The 13,787-nt window shown below is 38.7% G+C and overlaps 1 long non-coding RNA gene across 2 annotated transcripts in view; it reads left to right on the top strand.

Moving 5' to 3' along the window:
• Window positions 1–13,459, top strand: part of LOC121191453 — a 47,942-nt gene extending 34,483 nt beyond the window's left edge. Inside the window, exons 3-4 of one of the 2 annotated variants that reach the window (XR_005895108.1) lie at window positions 11,206–11,323; window positions 12,939–13,459. This is a non-coding gene — a long non-coding RNA (uncharacterized LOC121191453). The remainder of the gene's footprint in view (window positions 1–11,205; window positions 11,324–12,938) is intronic. The other variant, XR_005895109.1, reaches the window with a different exon arrangement.
• The last annotated feature ends 328 nt before the right edge of the window (window positions 13,460–13,787 follow it).

Here is a 13,787-nt window from a genome sequence, read left to right as displayed (position 1 = left end):
GGCCGAAAAAAATTGTGACTTTTTTTGGCCGAAAAAAACGCCATACTATACTATGACGTTTTTTATGACTTTTTGAGCTAAAAAAAAATTGTGACTTTTTTTGCCCGAAAAAAACGCCATACTATACTATGACGTTTTTTATGACTTTTTGAGCTAAAAAAAATTTTTGACTTTTTTTGCCCGAAAAAAACGCCATACTATACTATGACGTTTTTTATGACTTTTTGAGCTAAAAAAAAATTGTGACTTTTTTTGCCCGAAAAAAACGCCATACTATACTATGACGTTTTTTATGACTTTTTGAGGCCGAAAATTTTTTTGACTTTTTTTGCCCGAAAAAAACGCCATACTATACTATGACGTTTTTTATGACTTTTTGAGGCCGAAAAAAATTTTGACTTTTTTTGGCCGAAAAAAACGCCATACTATACTATGACGTTTTTTATGACTTTTTGAGGCCGAAAAAAATTTTGACTTTTTTTGCCCGAAAAAAACGCCATACTATACTATGACGTTTTTTATGACTTTTTGAGGCCGAAAATTTTTTTGACTTTTTTTGCCCGAAAAAAACGCCATACTATACTATGACGTTTTTTATGACTTTTTGAGGCCGAAAAAAATTTTGAATTTTTTTGGCCGAAAAAAACGCCATACTATACTATGACGTTTTTTATGACTTTTTGAGATAAAAAAAAATTTTGACTTTTTTTGGCCGAAAAAAACGCCATACTATACTATGACGTTTTTTCTGACTTTTTGAGGCCGAAAAAAATTTTGACTTTTTTTGCCCGAAAAAAACGCCATACTATACTATGACGTTTTTTATGACTTTTTGAGGCCGAAAAAAATTGTGACTTTTTTTGCCCGAAAAAAACGGCATACTATACTATGACGTTTTTTATGACTTTTTGAGGCCGAAAATTTTTTTGACTTTTTTTGGCCGAAAAAAACGCCATACTATACTATGACGTTTTTTATCACTTTTTGAGCTAAAAAATTTTTTTGACTTTTTTTGCCCGAAAAAAACGCCATACTATACTATGACGTTTTTTATGACTTTTTGGGGCCGAAAATTTTTTTGACTTTTTTTGCCCGAAAAAAACGCCATACTATACTATGACGTTTTTTATGACTTTTTGAGCTAAAAAAAAATTTTGACTTTTTTTGCCCGAAAAAAACGCCATACTATACTATGACGTTTTTTTATGACTTTTTGAGGTAGAAAAATTTTTGACTTTTTTTGGCCGAAAAAAACGCCATACTATACTATGACGTTTTTTATGACTTTTTGAGCTAAAAAAAAATTTGGACTTTTTTTGCCCGAAAAAAACACCATACTAGACTATGACATTTTTTGTGACTTTTTGAGGCCGAAAATTTTTTTGACTTTTTTTGCCCGAAAAAAACGCCATACTATACTATGACGTTTTTCATCACTTTTTGAGCTAAAAAAAAATTGTGACTTTTTTTGGCCGAAAAAAACGCCATACTATACTATGACGTTTTTCATCACTTTTTGAGCTAAAAAAAAATTGTGACTTTTTTTGGCCGAAAAAAACGCCATACTATACTATGACGTTTTTTATGACTTTTTGAGGCCGAAAATTTTTTTGACTTTTCTTGCCCGATAAAAACGCCATACTATACTATGACGTTTTTTATGACTTTTTGAGCTAAAATAAATTTTTGACTTTTTTTGCCCGAAAAAAACGCCATACTATACTATGACGTTTTTTATGACATTTTGAGCTAAAAAAAAATTTTGGCTTTTTTTGCCTGAAAAAAACGCCATACTATACTATGACGTTTTTTATGACTTTTTGAGGCCGAAAAAATTTTTGACTTTTTTTGCCCGAAAAAAACGCCATACTATACTATGACGTTTTTCATGACTTTTTGAGCTAAAAAAAAATTTTGACTTTTTTTGCCCGAAAAAAACGCCATACTATACTATGACGTTTTTTATGACTTTTTGAGCTAAAAAAATTTTTGACTTTTTTTGGCCGAAAAAAACGCCATACTATACTATGACGTTTTTTATGACATTTTGAGGCCCAAAAAAATGTTGACTTTTTTTGGCCGAAAAAAACGCCATACTATACTATGACTTTTTTTATGACATTTTGAGGCCCAAAAAAATTTTGACTTTTTTTGGCCGAAAAAAAACGCCATACTATACTATGACGTTTTTTATGACATTTTGAGGCCGAAAAAATTTTGACTTTTTTTGGCCGATTTTGACGCCATACTATACTATGACGTTTTTTATGACATTTTGAGGCCCAAAAAAATTTTGACTTTTTTTGGCCCAAAAAAAGCCATACTATACTATGACGTTTTTTATGACATTTTGAGGCCCAAAAAAATTTTGACTTTTTTTGGCCGAAAAAAACGCCATACTATACTATGACGTTTTTTATGACATTTTGAGGCCCAAAAGAATGTTGACTTTTTTTGGCCGAAAAAAACGCCATACTATACTATGACGTTTTATATGACATTTTGAGGCCCAAAAAAATGTTGACTTTTTTTGGCCGAAAAAAACGCCATACTATACTATGACGTTTTTTATGACATTTTGATGCCCAAAAAAATGTTGACTTTTTTTGGCCGAAAAAAAACGCCATACTGTACTATGACGTTTTTTATGACATTTTGAGGTCCAAAAAAATTTTGGCTTTTTTTGGCCGAAAAAAACGCCATACTATACTATGACGTTTTTTATGACATTTTGAGGCCCAAAAAAATTTTGACTTTTTTTGGCCGATTTTGACGCCATACTATACTATGACGTTTTTTATGACATTTTGAGGCCGAAAATTTTTTGACTTTTTTTGGCCGATTTTGACGCCATACTATACTATGACGTTTTTTATGACATTTTGAGGCCCAAAAAAATTTTGACTTTTTTTGGCCCAAAAAAATGCCATACTATACTATGACGTTTTTTATGACATTTTGAGGCCCAAAAAAATTTTGACTTTTTTTGGCCGAAAAAAACGCCATGCTGTACTATGACGTTTTTTATGACATTTTGAGGCCCAAAAAAATTTTGACTTTTTTTGGCCGAAAAAAACGCCATACTATACTATGACGTTTTTTATGACATTTTGAGGCCCAAAAGAATGTTGACTTTTTTTGGCCAAAAAAAACGCCATACTATACTATGACGTTTTATATGACATTTTGAGGCCCAAAAAAATGTTGACTTTTTTTGGCCCAAAAAAACGCCATACTATACTATGACGTTTTTTATGACATTTTGATGCCCAAAAAAATGTTGACTTTTTTTGGCCGAAAAAAACGCCATACTATACTATGACGTTTTTTATGACATTTTGAGGTCCAAAAAAATTTTGGCTTTTTTTGGCCGAAAAAAACGCCATACTATACTATGACGTTTTTTATGACATTTTGAGGCCCAAAAAAATTTTGACTTTTTTTGGCCGATTTTGACGCCATACTATACTATGACGTTTTTTATGACATTTTGAGGCCAAAAAAAATGATGTATTTGTTCCTGTATCTTTCACATACTTCATCCAATGTGGATCAAACTTTTCAGTCATGTTGACCATGTGATTCAGAACAGATTGATGTACTGATATCATGTTACACAAATAGCTCCAACTACTGGGAATAGGAAATATGTGTATTTTTCATGTAGTCGTGTATTTTTCATGTAGTTCACTGGAAAGCAAACCAGATTAAGAGAGAGAAACTGATCAGCATACAAAAGAGAACACAGTGACATGTTCATATTATGCTACACACATACAGCACCTACTAGGGGAGAAGACATGTCTTTTGTACATGTGTATGTCTCTGTATATCTGTAGAGCAGATGAGATTAAGGCTGTTGGAAAGAAGAGAAGAGAAGATAGTAGAGGCATTGGTCCAGTTGAGCTCCTTTTACTTGAAGCCATAAATGTCTGTTTATGTCAGTGTGCCATGTGAGCTATATAATGGAAATATATACATTCTACATAGATGTGTTAACATGGAGTTGTCATGACAAGCTGTGGAGATTTAGGATTTTGTGTGGATCTTACATCATCAATCTATTAGCAGGGCACTGCAGGGAATTGAACCCCACCCTAGTGTACTAGGTGTACCATAACCAGTGCCTTTTGCTTTTTGAAGTGATGTAAAGGTAAAGCAAAACCTATATTTCAACAGCATTTCTTAAATATTGTGTTATCAACATATCTAGTTGGAATGAGATATAGCATTTGTGGAAATGCTCTTGTAATGAACAAAAGAAAACCTTACTTAATAATAATAGTGTATAATGAATAATGTATATGACATATATTTAGGTATTACTGCTATAGAATCAAAGCATGGATTTATTGCATATAATCTATAATGTGTTATGTATTTTTGTGTTACGTCTGTGGGTAAGTGGTTATGTACATGATTGTATGTGATTTGAAATTGTTCTTAATTGTTGAGAAAGTAGAGAAAAAGGATTTGCACATGTAAAGAGCACACAAACACACAACAGGCTCCATTAACCTGCTTCATCAACATCTCTCAAACTGAACACTGACTGTGTGAGTTATCCTCTGACAAACTTCAAGATACTTTTTCTTAATGTGCAACTTTCTTGTAACTACATTACACATGTAGTTGCATAAACATAACTCACTCAAAGTACAAATGTCCATTAAAGTTAACTTTTTCATATATATATCCACAAATAACAGGATATATTTAACCAAGGACATCCTGGTATTCTTAACACATACCTTAACATATGTGGCTGACATAACACCATTGAAATGTCTACACACACAACTCTAAACAACAATAATTTACAAATAACACACTGTCCACTAAACCAAATTACATGTTTGCTCTGCACAAATAATCAGGATGACCTTCACACTCTCAGCTCATTTATATGCTCATGATGAGACACTCGTAGCGCCCCCTGCTGGGAGGGGGCCATGTCTTTTCTGTTGCTGTATACTGCTATGCTTCTCTGGGGAGAAGAGCAGGAGAGGAGAGGACATAGGAGGACTCTTGTGCGTGGCTGCGCTGGCTGCAACTCCCGCGGCTCGCAAGGGGTAGTAGGGCCCACCCATCGCTGCTTGCAGCTTTCATTTCTTTTGTGTCTATACCTTCTCTGAGTTAGTCTGGCTGAAACAACCTTTAGCTTTCAACCTTTAGTCCACCACATCCTTTTTAACAGTGTGCATTCACATATATTTTTCCTGTTAAAGAACTCCTCATTCCTGACAGACAAGGGCACAGATCGTATGTAGGAGTGTTAATCTGATGACAGAGATAACACCTGCATGAAATGCTGATATCACTCACTTATTTCAGAAGCTAAAGTGAACTGTCAGCTCTGGATCTGAGGCTAGTTCTTAATTTGTGCTTAAGGGGAACGTCTGTGTCAGGCTGCAACGAAAATGATCAAAGCAAAACAAGTTTACTTTACCACACCCACTTTCACCTGGTAATGTCGAAGAAAGTACAGGAAACTGTCCACAATATTTTGACTGCATCTTCTTACAAAACAGGAAGATTAATTTAATTAAATAATTTTAATACTAAAATAAGTTTAAAAAAAATCAGCATTACAGAAATTACGATCAGCAGTTTTAATTTAACTAGTCACCAGTCTTTACAGGCTTTTATTGGTCTATTTTGCTGGGCTTAGCTGGGCTGAGTTTATCTTCAAAGCCAGTGCAGACGTATGAGGTAAAAATGACATTTTGTGATTATGGTGGTAAGAAAAAAGTTCTAATCAAACCAGCAGTTTGAGCCAGTAAAGGAGAATAAATTGCAAAGCAGACACATTTGCTTTGACTGTGTACCTTATGTCCAATGTATGTTGGTGTACTGTGTGTGTGTGTGTGTGTGTGTGTGTGTGTGTGTGTGTGTGTGTGTGTGTGTGTGTGTGTGTGTGTGTGCGTGTGCGTGTGTGTGTGTGTGTGTGTGTGTGCATGTGTGTGTGTGTTAAAGCTAGCTGACCTCTCCAACACCACATGCTCACCTGCAGACAACTGGACAGTCACCCTTGTCAACAGTCCCCCTCCTCTACCTCCCCCTCGCTCGTTATCATTTGAGCTCCACAGAGACTCTTCTAACGACAGCGCTTGTCTATAATGTCGTCGTCACGGCTTGTGTATGTGTGTGTTACCCTGTGTGTGTGTGTGCGCCTGTGCACTCAAACTAGTGCATGTTTGCCCCGTAATGACAGCGGCTGTCTATAACGGCTCGTCCTGGCAGGGATCATTCGGTCCTCCTTCTCTCCCACGTCCGCTGTCTGGTGTCACCCGTGTCCGGGTGGACGATGATGTGATCTTTAGTCCCCTCTGCGATCTATAGACTGGCATTTGGCTCAGAGAGCGTCCCCCGGCCCTGACATGCATGCTAAAGCCTGCCGCTGTTCTGCCAATATACCCCCCCCCCCGCCGCCCGCCCCGCCCGCCCCGCCCGCCTAACCTAACAGGAAGTTAACGCCAGCCAGCGCAATATTCCGACAGACAGCATTAGATAGTGGAGTGGCAGATAGCCACTGAAGTTCGAGGCCCCGTAGGAAAAAGAATAGACGGTTTGTGTGTATGCATGAACCTGTGATGCAGTGTGTCTTTTGTTGGTGTGCAGTAGCAGTTGGATGTCAGAAAGTCATTTGGCTACGTTCATATTCATATTAAAAAGCCATTTAATTTTCATTAGAAGCTGAATGTTAGTTTTATCGAAGGCAAACATTTAAAAGCTTCCTACCTCATTTAGCCTAAAACGGAGTAGGCTACAGTTTCCTCTGCTTTTAGTCAGTGTCAAACCCTTTTCAGCTCTTCCCATAATGCCACATATTCACATACTGCATTCCCGCAGGCAGTCAGCAAGCGGATGAGACAGCTCCCCTAAAGATATAGAGAAATAAAAATTAGCAAGCACAGCATGGCTGCAAATGGTAGCTAACTGGAAAAGGTAACCTGTAGGTTAGATGAACATACAGATTATCACTTTAAGCTTAACAGTGTTCTCCTAAATGTGCTAATCAGGTTTTCCTTTAGCTTCCCATGTCTTTGACCACAGAAAGACTCTATCTCAACCCTTATTAGCTTATTGTATTGACATATATGTTCTATTTATGTGTCTGTGCTTTCTGTCTCAAATATAGGCTTATATGCTCTTTGGTCTGCCATCCAGATGTGTGTGTGTGTGTTCTTTGGCTGGTGTGTGTGGTCCTGGGGGGCTGGCTGTGTCCACTCCTGCACTGATGCCACCACACTGTCATCTTCATACCTGACAGCACAAACCTTCTTGTTACATTTCCTCCAACGCAACATTTTACTTTCATTTCTTCTTATTTCCCACTGATTTTTCTCTTTTCTTCAATCACTTTTCCTGGTTGTCCTGTCTCACCCGTGCTCTCTGTCCTTTGCCTTCTCACCCCTTTGCTATTTTTCTCTACGGGTCAATACTGTGTGTGCAGGGGAATCAGAGGTTGCAGTTTCTAGATAAACACCCTGTTAGAAGGATTATCCCTGTTGTCCTAACAATGTAAACCTGGGATTAGACCTGACTCTCCAGGGATATATGTGTGTGCATGTTTGTGTGTGTGTGTTGTCCTAACTGAGTCAGCTCACCATCTGAAAAGGCTGCCTTTCACAGCGTGTTAGGTCCCAGTAGCTCATAGAAATGATGTGGACACATGAAATATGTACATTCTACATGTGTGTTCATGTTTATGTCAAAATGTGTCAAAATATATTTAATATATTGTAAGTTATGGTGTGGAAACCGTACTGTGTTCCGTCCATATCTGCAGAACAGGCAGGACTAAATGGGGCTTATACTGAAAACGCAACAGCGTGTTGCTTCAGATACTGGTGAGCTGATGAAATATCATCCAGGAGGCTAGTAGTAGCAGGAACAGATCCATTAGTTTGAAAGCTTATCAGATACCACAGCAGTTTATAACCCTATCAGGAAGAATTTTTACAATTTTGAAAAGGCTGCAACATGCTTGAAACTGTCATGTGCAAATTAGGTTACAGAGAGATTTCATACAGTGAAATGAAACCACTAAGTGGTCAACAAAAGTACTGTGTTTTGTTTTGGTTTTTTTTAAGTTCTTGGCCTGGTGCAGTAACTTCTTGGGTTCTTGGTGTCCCAGTGAGGTTGTCAGACAGTGCTGATGTGAGGAAATCAGTGTTCCCAGCCCAGAAATAGTCCACCACAAAACCTAAATCCCATAAAACCAGAATGAGTTGTTTTAATATTTTTTTTGTAAAGATTAAACAAACAAGCCATATTGTGTTGATTAGTGAGTTTAAGAGGTTATTTGGATAAAGCCAGACTAGTGTTTTAACCACTGTTTGTGGTTAAGCTCACAGGCTGCTGGCTGTAGCTTTGTTTTTACTGTACAGGTGTGAAAGTGGTACTGATCTTCTTATCTAAGTCTCATCAAAGAAGCAAATAAGCACAAACTATTCTTTTTATACTTCTTTGCCTGGTCTCTGTTATACCCTAAATTCTCAACATGGTTGTGCGACAGTGTTATTTCCTTGTGGGTAATCACAGTTGCCTGTGGTTGCCCGAGCTCCCTATCACCAAAATCAACGCCTATGGGGCTTGCGTCTGATCATGGTTTTAGGCTTCCCTAAGGTAAAATTGTATTTATCTTATCTCTTTTCAAAGATAAAGTATGTTTTTAAATTATTTAATATTTCATGGGAAAGTGTTTTTAAATTCTATTTTAATTTTAGAAACCAGAATCAAACTGTGCCATTACAGTAGTTCAGTTACAGCTTTGGGTAACTGAACTGATGGTAAAGGAGGTGGCGAAGAAAGAGCTGAAAAGAAATTAAGGTCGGGAAGCGATTAAGGGGGTGCTTGAGAAGGCGTGGCGAAGGCTTTGGTGGTGATGAGGAGGTGAGAGGTCAAAGGTCAGCCCCCCTAGTGATATCTCCTGTGCCAGAGAGGCAGTCACGACCCGGTCAGCGGAGGTTCAGGTGTCAGAGAGAGACGGCTGACTGACGAGACCAAGCGGGACCTCTCCTGCGCTCTGTCCCGTTTGGACCTTTCATCCTTCCTTTCCTCCCTCTCCCCATCACTCCCCCATGACCCATCCCTCCCTTCCTTCAACCGCCACCCTCTTCGCTCTCTTGACTTGCTGTCTACCCGAAGAACCCCAACCCCTGTCAGCCTCTCATCCTTCCCTCCTTCCTTTCCCCCCTCTCACCTTCTTTTTCACCCCTTAAGCTAAACATTACCACAGGGTTTCACTCAGCAGGCCAGGCTGACTGGGGCAGCTCTCTGTGGAGCTACATGTCTTCAGTCCACCATCATATGTTCACACATGCACATTCTGCACATATATGCACACAGGTTGCTGGCAAGGAGACATGTATACCTATGCTGTGTTGCCAATCTTACACAGGAAAAGTTTCAGTATTTGAGTTTGAAGGAAGTCTCCAGTTTTCTACATACTGGGTCTCATTTTTCCAGTTGTTCCTATCATGCCTGTCGGTTATGAAAACACTTTATTCACTGACTTCATTGTAGAGATTTTGCACATGTGGACACCACTAGACAAAGACGTCTATTTCACACGAAGTACATGACCCTGAATATGGAAGAAATTTTGAAATATAATGGCTTATTTTATTGCAGAGCTTCTTTGTTTCAAATTCGAAGACTGGCCTACCATTCTTCACCTTGTCTGTTGTCCCAGTATACAATCTTAAGGGTCAAAGAGAAAGTCACAACTTTAATTGCCCTCTATCAGACACTAAGGACCTGCAACATCCACTGACTCAGACTTCATGTTAAGTTGCACAATTAGTTTTGAAAGACAGAAATTAGTATCAAGAAGGCAATTGTTGAGTGATTGCTATTGATTCTATTAGCCTTCACACATGTACTATGTTCATTTCTTGCTGTGGGATGGTAAACATTGTATTTATTGCACCCTCAACACATATAGGGTGCTCAATTTCATCTTTTGATGAATCCAATAAATCAATATAATACAACCGTTAGTGTGGGTGGATGCAATATAGATTGGATGCCTACCATTAAGTTGGAAAAGACTGAGCGGTCCACTTCCTCATCAGTGACTATTTTCTAATTACAGCCGATTGTATTACCAAGATTTAAAATTACATGTCAGAGAAACAGTGTATACATGTCAATATACTTTTAGAATGGGATATGCAATATCATAACAGTGGATATTTTTAAGTTATTGACTCACCCTGACCTGGCCAGGGCTGATATATTAACCATAGCTGACCACAGGTCACAGTGGCTGTGTCATCTCATCAACCACTGGTGATGGACGAACACAATGCAGCCATTAGTTATTGAGAAAGCAACTCTTGACTATGTTTGTTCAGAGAGCGTGTGTAGCGATATGGTACTTAATAGAACAATCAACTTTTGATGAGCAAAGGCCAAAAACAAATAAACATAAAAATGAAACAACATAGTTTCCACTGGTAAATTAAATGACTCTCTGAAATAGTGGCTGTTTTGTGATGGGGGATGACACAGATTATATTGCTGTTTTACTTGGAACCTGGACCCAAACATTTGATCTTTCACTGTAGGTATTTTCCCACCTTAATTATAATCTCACAGGCCACCATCAGTTTTCACATACCTGGCTGTCAACCTCAAACCACAGTGCAAAAAATTATTGTGACTACACGACTGAAACTTTGTGATAATGGAATAAAAAAATGTGGAATATTTATTGCGGGTTTGTTACGGGACCTGCTACATTAAAGGCACACTCATTACTTTGAATGTAAATAGTGCGGAGTGAAGTTGTCCAATATGGATACAGTTCCTTTGAATACTTTGCTGGGCCTTACATGCATGTATGCATTAAACCACAGAGATTGCCTTATCGTGACTCCACGTGTCTTAGATCCCTTTGAAGCAGTCCAAGTGTATTTCATTTGCTGAATAAAACTGTTGATAAGTCCTGATGACATATAATGCACCTGCAGCTCTATCAAATGCACAAATAGTTTAAACGTTGATGAGGGACTGGTATGCAAAATTTGAACACACAGGGCTTGGGGATTTATGTACTTGAGCAAGTCTCTTTAAAATACATTAAGTATTATAAGTACTTTACTAGGGTTCATGATAATAGGGTCTTGCCCCCCCAAGCTTTCATGCTGCATCTAGTATCCGTAGTTTATATTCATAACCATTTCACGTCTGCAGAACGGACCTCACCCTGAAGGTATGGATGAGCTTCTCATCAGTCTCTTACTGTCTCATCATCGTGTTGACTGGCTGGCATGCCTGAGGACATAAGACAGTCAGACACAAACACTGGCAGGTATGCACACAGAGACATACACTCCGGCAGGTGCAGGCTCCATGAAGGGCTGCCAGTCGTTTCTTCTGTGTTGCTTTTCATTAACTTGTCTAATACAATCAAAGACTGTCAGCAAGAGTGACAGAAGGAGAAAGAAAGGGAAGAAAAGAAGGGGGGAGAGAGAGAGAGAGAGAGAGAGAGAGAGAGAGAGAGAGATTGCCTACTTCTTTTCACAGATATGACTCAGTTCTTGCAGCTGCATCTAAAATTAAACTTCCTTTTTCTTTCTGATAACATTGTGTCTGGCCTTTTGTTGCTCTTGAAATGTCCTCAGGCGTTTTACACACACAGAGACATCACATACACACACACGTGAGAAAATGTAGCGATAAAAGCAGGAGTGCTCTGGGCAGCATACAGTACATTCTACGCTGTCAGATCATCATATAGTATATCTCCAGAAGCGCACACCTGCATGTTCCAAAGAAAAGAAAAACTGGTAAGTATTATTGTTGAAAAGCAACATTTTCAGCAATGCAGTCAGGATGTTTAGTGAAATGCCACAGCTTAATGAAATAACGACAGAATACATTTACCTCTCTGCATAAACCGATGGCTTATTTCTTTGATTTCGAGAGGCGCGTCACTCTGATAAAGGTTAAAGGGAAGATATTCTAATCAGGGACTCTTTACACAACAGCAGCTCAATAAGGTCAACTGGTGTCACAACATTCAGGTTGGAGGGAGGAATGTGTGCGTGCACAACTGTGTGTATGGCTACTTTGCAGTCACCCTCCGTTTACCTTTCTGTTGCTTGTGCAGTTGCTACAAATCCTGTTTCTTTTTCTGTCTTTGGTTGCTTTTCTCGTGCTCTGTCTGTCCCAGTTTCCCATGAAAATGCCATTACTATGTCACTCTAACACATACACATACATACACTGAGTCACATATAAAGCGCTGGTGTCTGATGGGGTGATCCGCTGGCCAATCGGCTGTATTGATTATTGGACCAGGGGAGGTTGGTGGAGCGGCAGCAGTAATTAGGGCTTTTTGGTGTGGATTAGCCGAGAGAAAAGGTCACTCGCTCAACATCAGTGGCAGGACCACAGGCGGGAAGGGGGGGGGCGGCGGCTATGTGACGGGACTGTCCCCAAACATGACGACCACATTGGCAGGGCCACGCACATATAGATAGGTAAGGAAATGCTGAATTAGAGTGAAACATAGCTTAAAGGATTATTCCTGTTTATTAGCACTCATTTTTATTGGTTGTGATAAGTTAAGTACTCACCCAAAGAACTAAAACAGTGTAACTTGATTTGGAAGAAATTCCCAAAGTAAGTAAATTCTGGCAGGAATAATCTTTCATTGCACAGGAAATCTGTACATGCAAGGAGACTAATAAGATAAACTGAGCTGAACCAAGATGTAACTCTGAAGTGACGTATATGTTGACTACTGAATATACATGATTAAGTACTCAAAACATGCAAATATTATTTAGGTGCATGAACATGGCTATAAACGTCTGCAATCCCTCTATAAACTGCAATCTCTCGCTAAGTTTTACTTTATGTTGAGCTGCCTTGCCAGTTTTAATTCTGTAACAACTTTTCTTCTCTGTCTCTCTCTGCAGGCCTGCAGGTTGACTCCTCAGTGGTATGGCAGGTCTCACTGTGTCTTATGAGGTCGTGACTCCCAACCAAGACTGTGACTTGGAGAAACAGGACTGAGGAGCTGCAGCAGAACATGGGATGCCCCTTTTTATTTTTGTTTTGTTTCACTTTTTTTTCTTTGTTGAATAGGTGGAAAATTCCTCCTTCTGTACTTGCCGGAGCAAAGCAAAACATTTTCTTGGCAACAAATGAGGCAGAGTTTACATAAGAAACATAATGTGACTGTAACAAAAAAAAAATCTGAAAGCTCTGGCAGTTCTCTGTGTTGTGTTGTAACTGAGGAAACATTATTCTTTCTTCTCTCTTTGTGATTGTCGTCTTCTACGCCACTGAAAATGTGATTTATTTTAAGGGCAGCACATTTTCTTTGTGAACATATTTTTAGAGTTAGCGCAGCCACTTGTCTGCATTATCTGTATGTCCCACATTATATATGTTCACTATGAGTCTGGTACCATGTGGAACCAATTGTTTTTTAATAAAAAAAAAAAAACCCAATGTGAATGATTAAGAAGGTGTCTGCTTGTCTGCATTTACTGGGTGTCAGCTCCCCTTCTTCTACTCAGTGTGAGGCAGCAGCAGCTGTGGCAGATTTGGGAGTGCTGGTTTTGTGCAAAGCTGCAGCACTCCTAGTGGCGGAAACGCAGAGGAGGCGCTACATTTCTGCAAAACCGACCAGACAGGAGGAGACAAGTGCTGATTGAGAGAGCTTGTGAGCATGAGTATTGCTTTGTATTGCACCACTTAGTTTTTGTGTGTGGTGTTTTTGCAATGACAATGACATGTGTGTTTGTGTATATGTGTGGTGG

This window comes from Toxotes jaculatrix, chromosome 13, assembly GCF_017976425.1.
Source record: "Toxotes jaculatrix isolate fToxJac2 chromosome 13, fToxJac2.pri, whole genome shotgun sequence".
NCBI lineage: Eukaryota > Metazoa > Chordata > Actinopteri > Toxotidae > Toxotes > Toxotes jaculatrix.
This window is presented reverse-complemented; position numbering and strand designations above follow the sequence as displayed.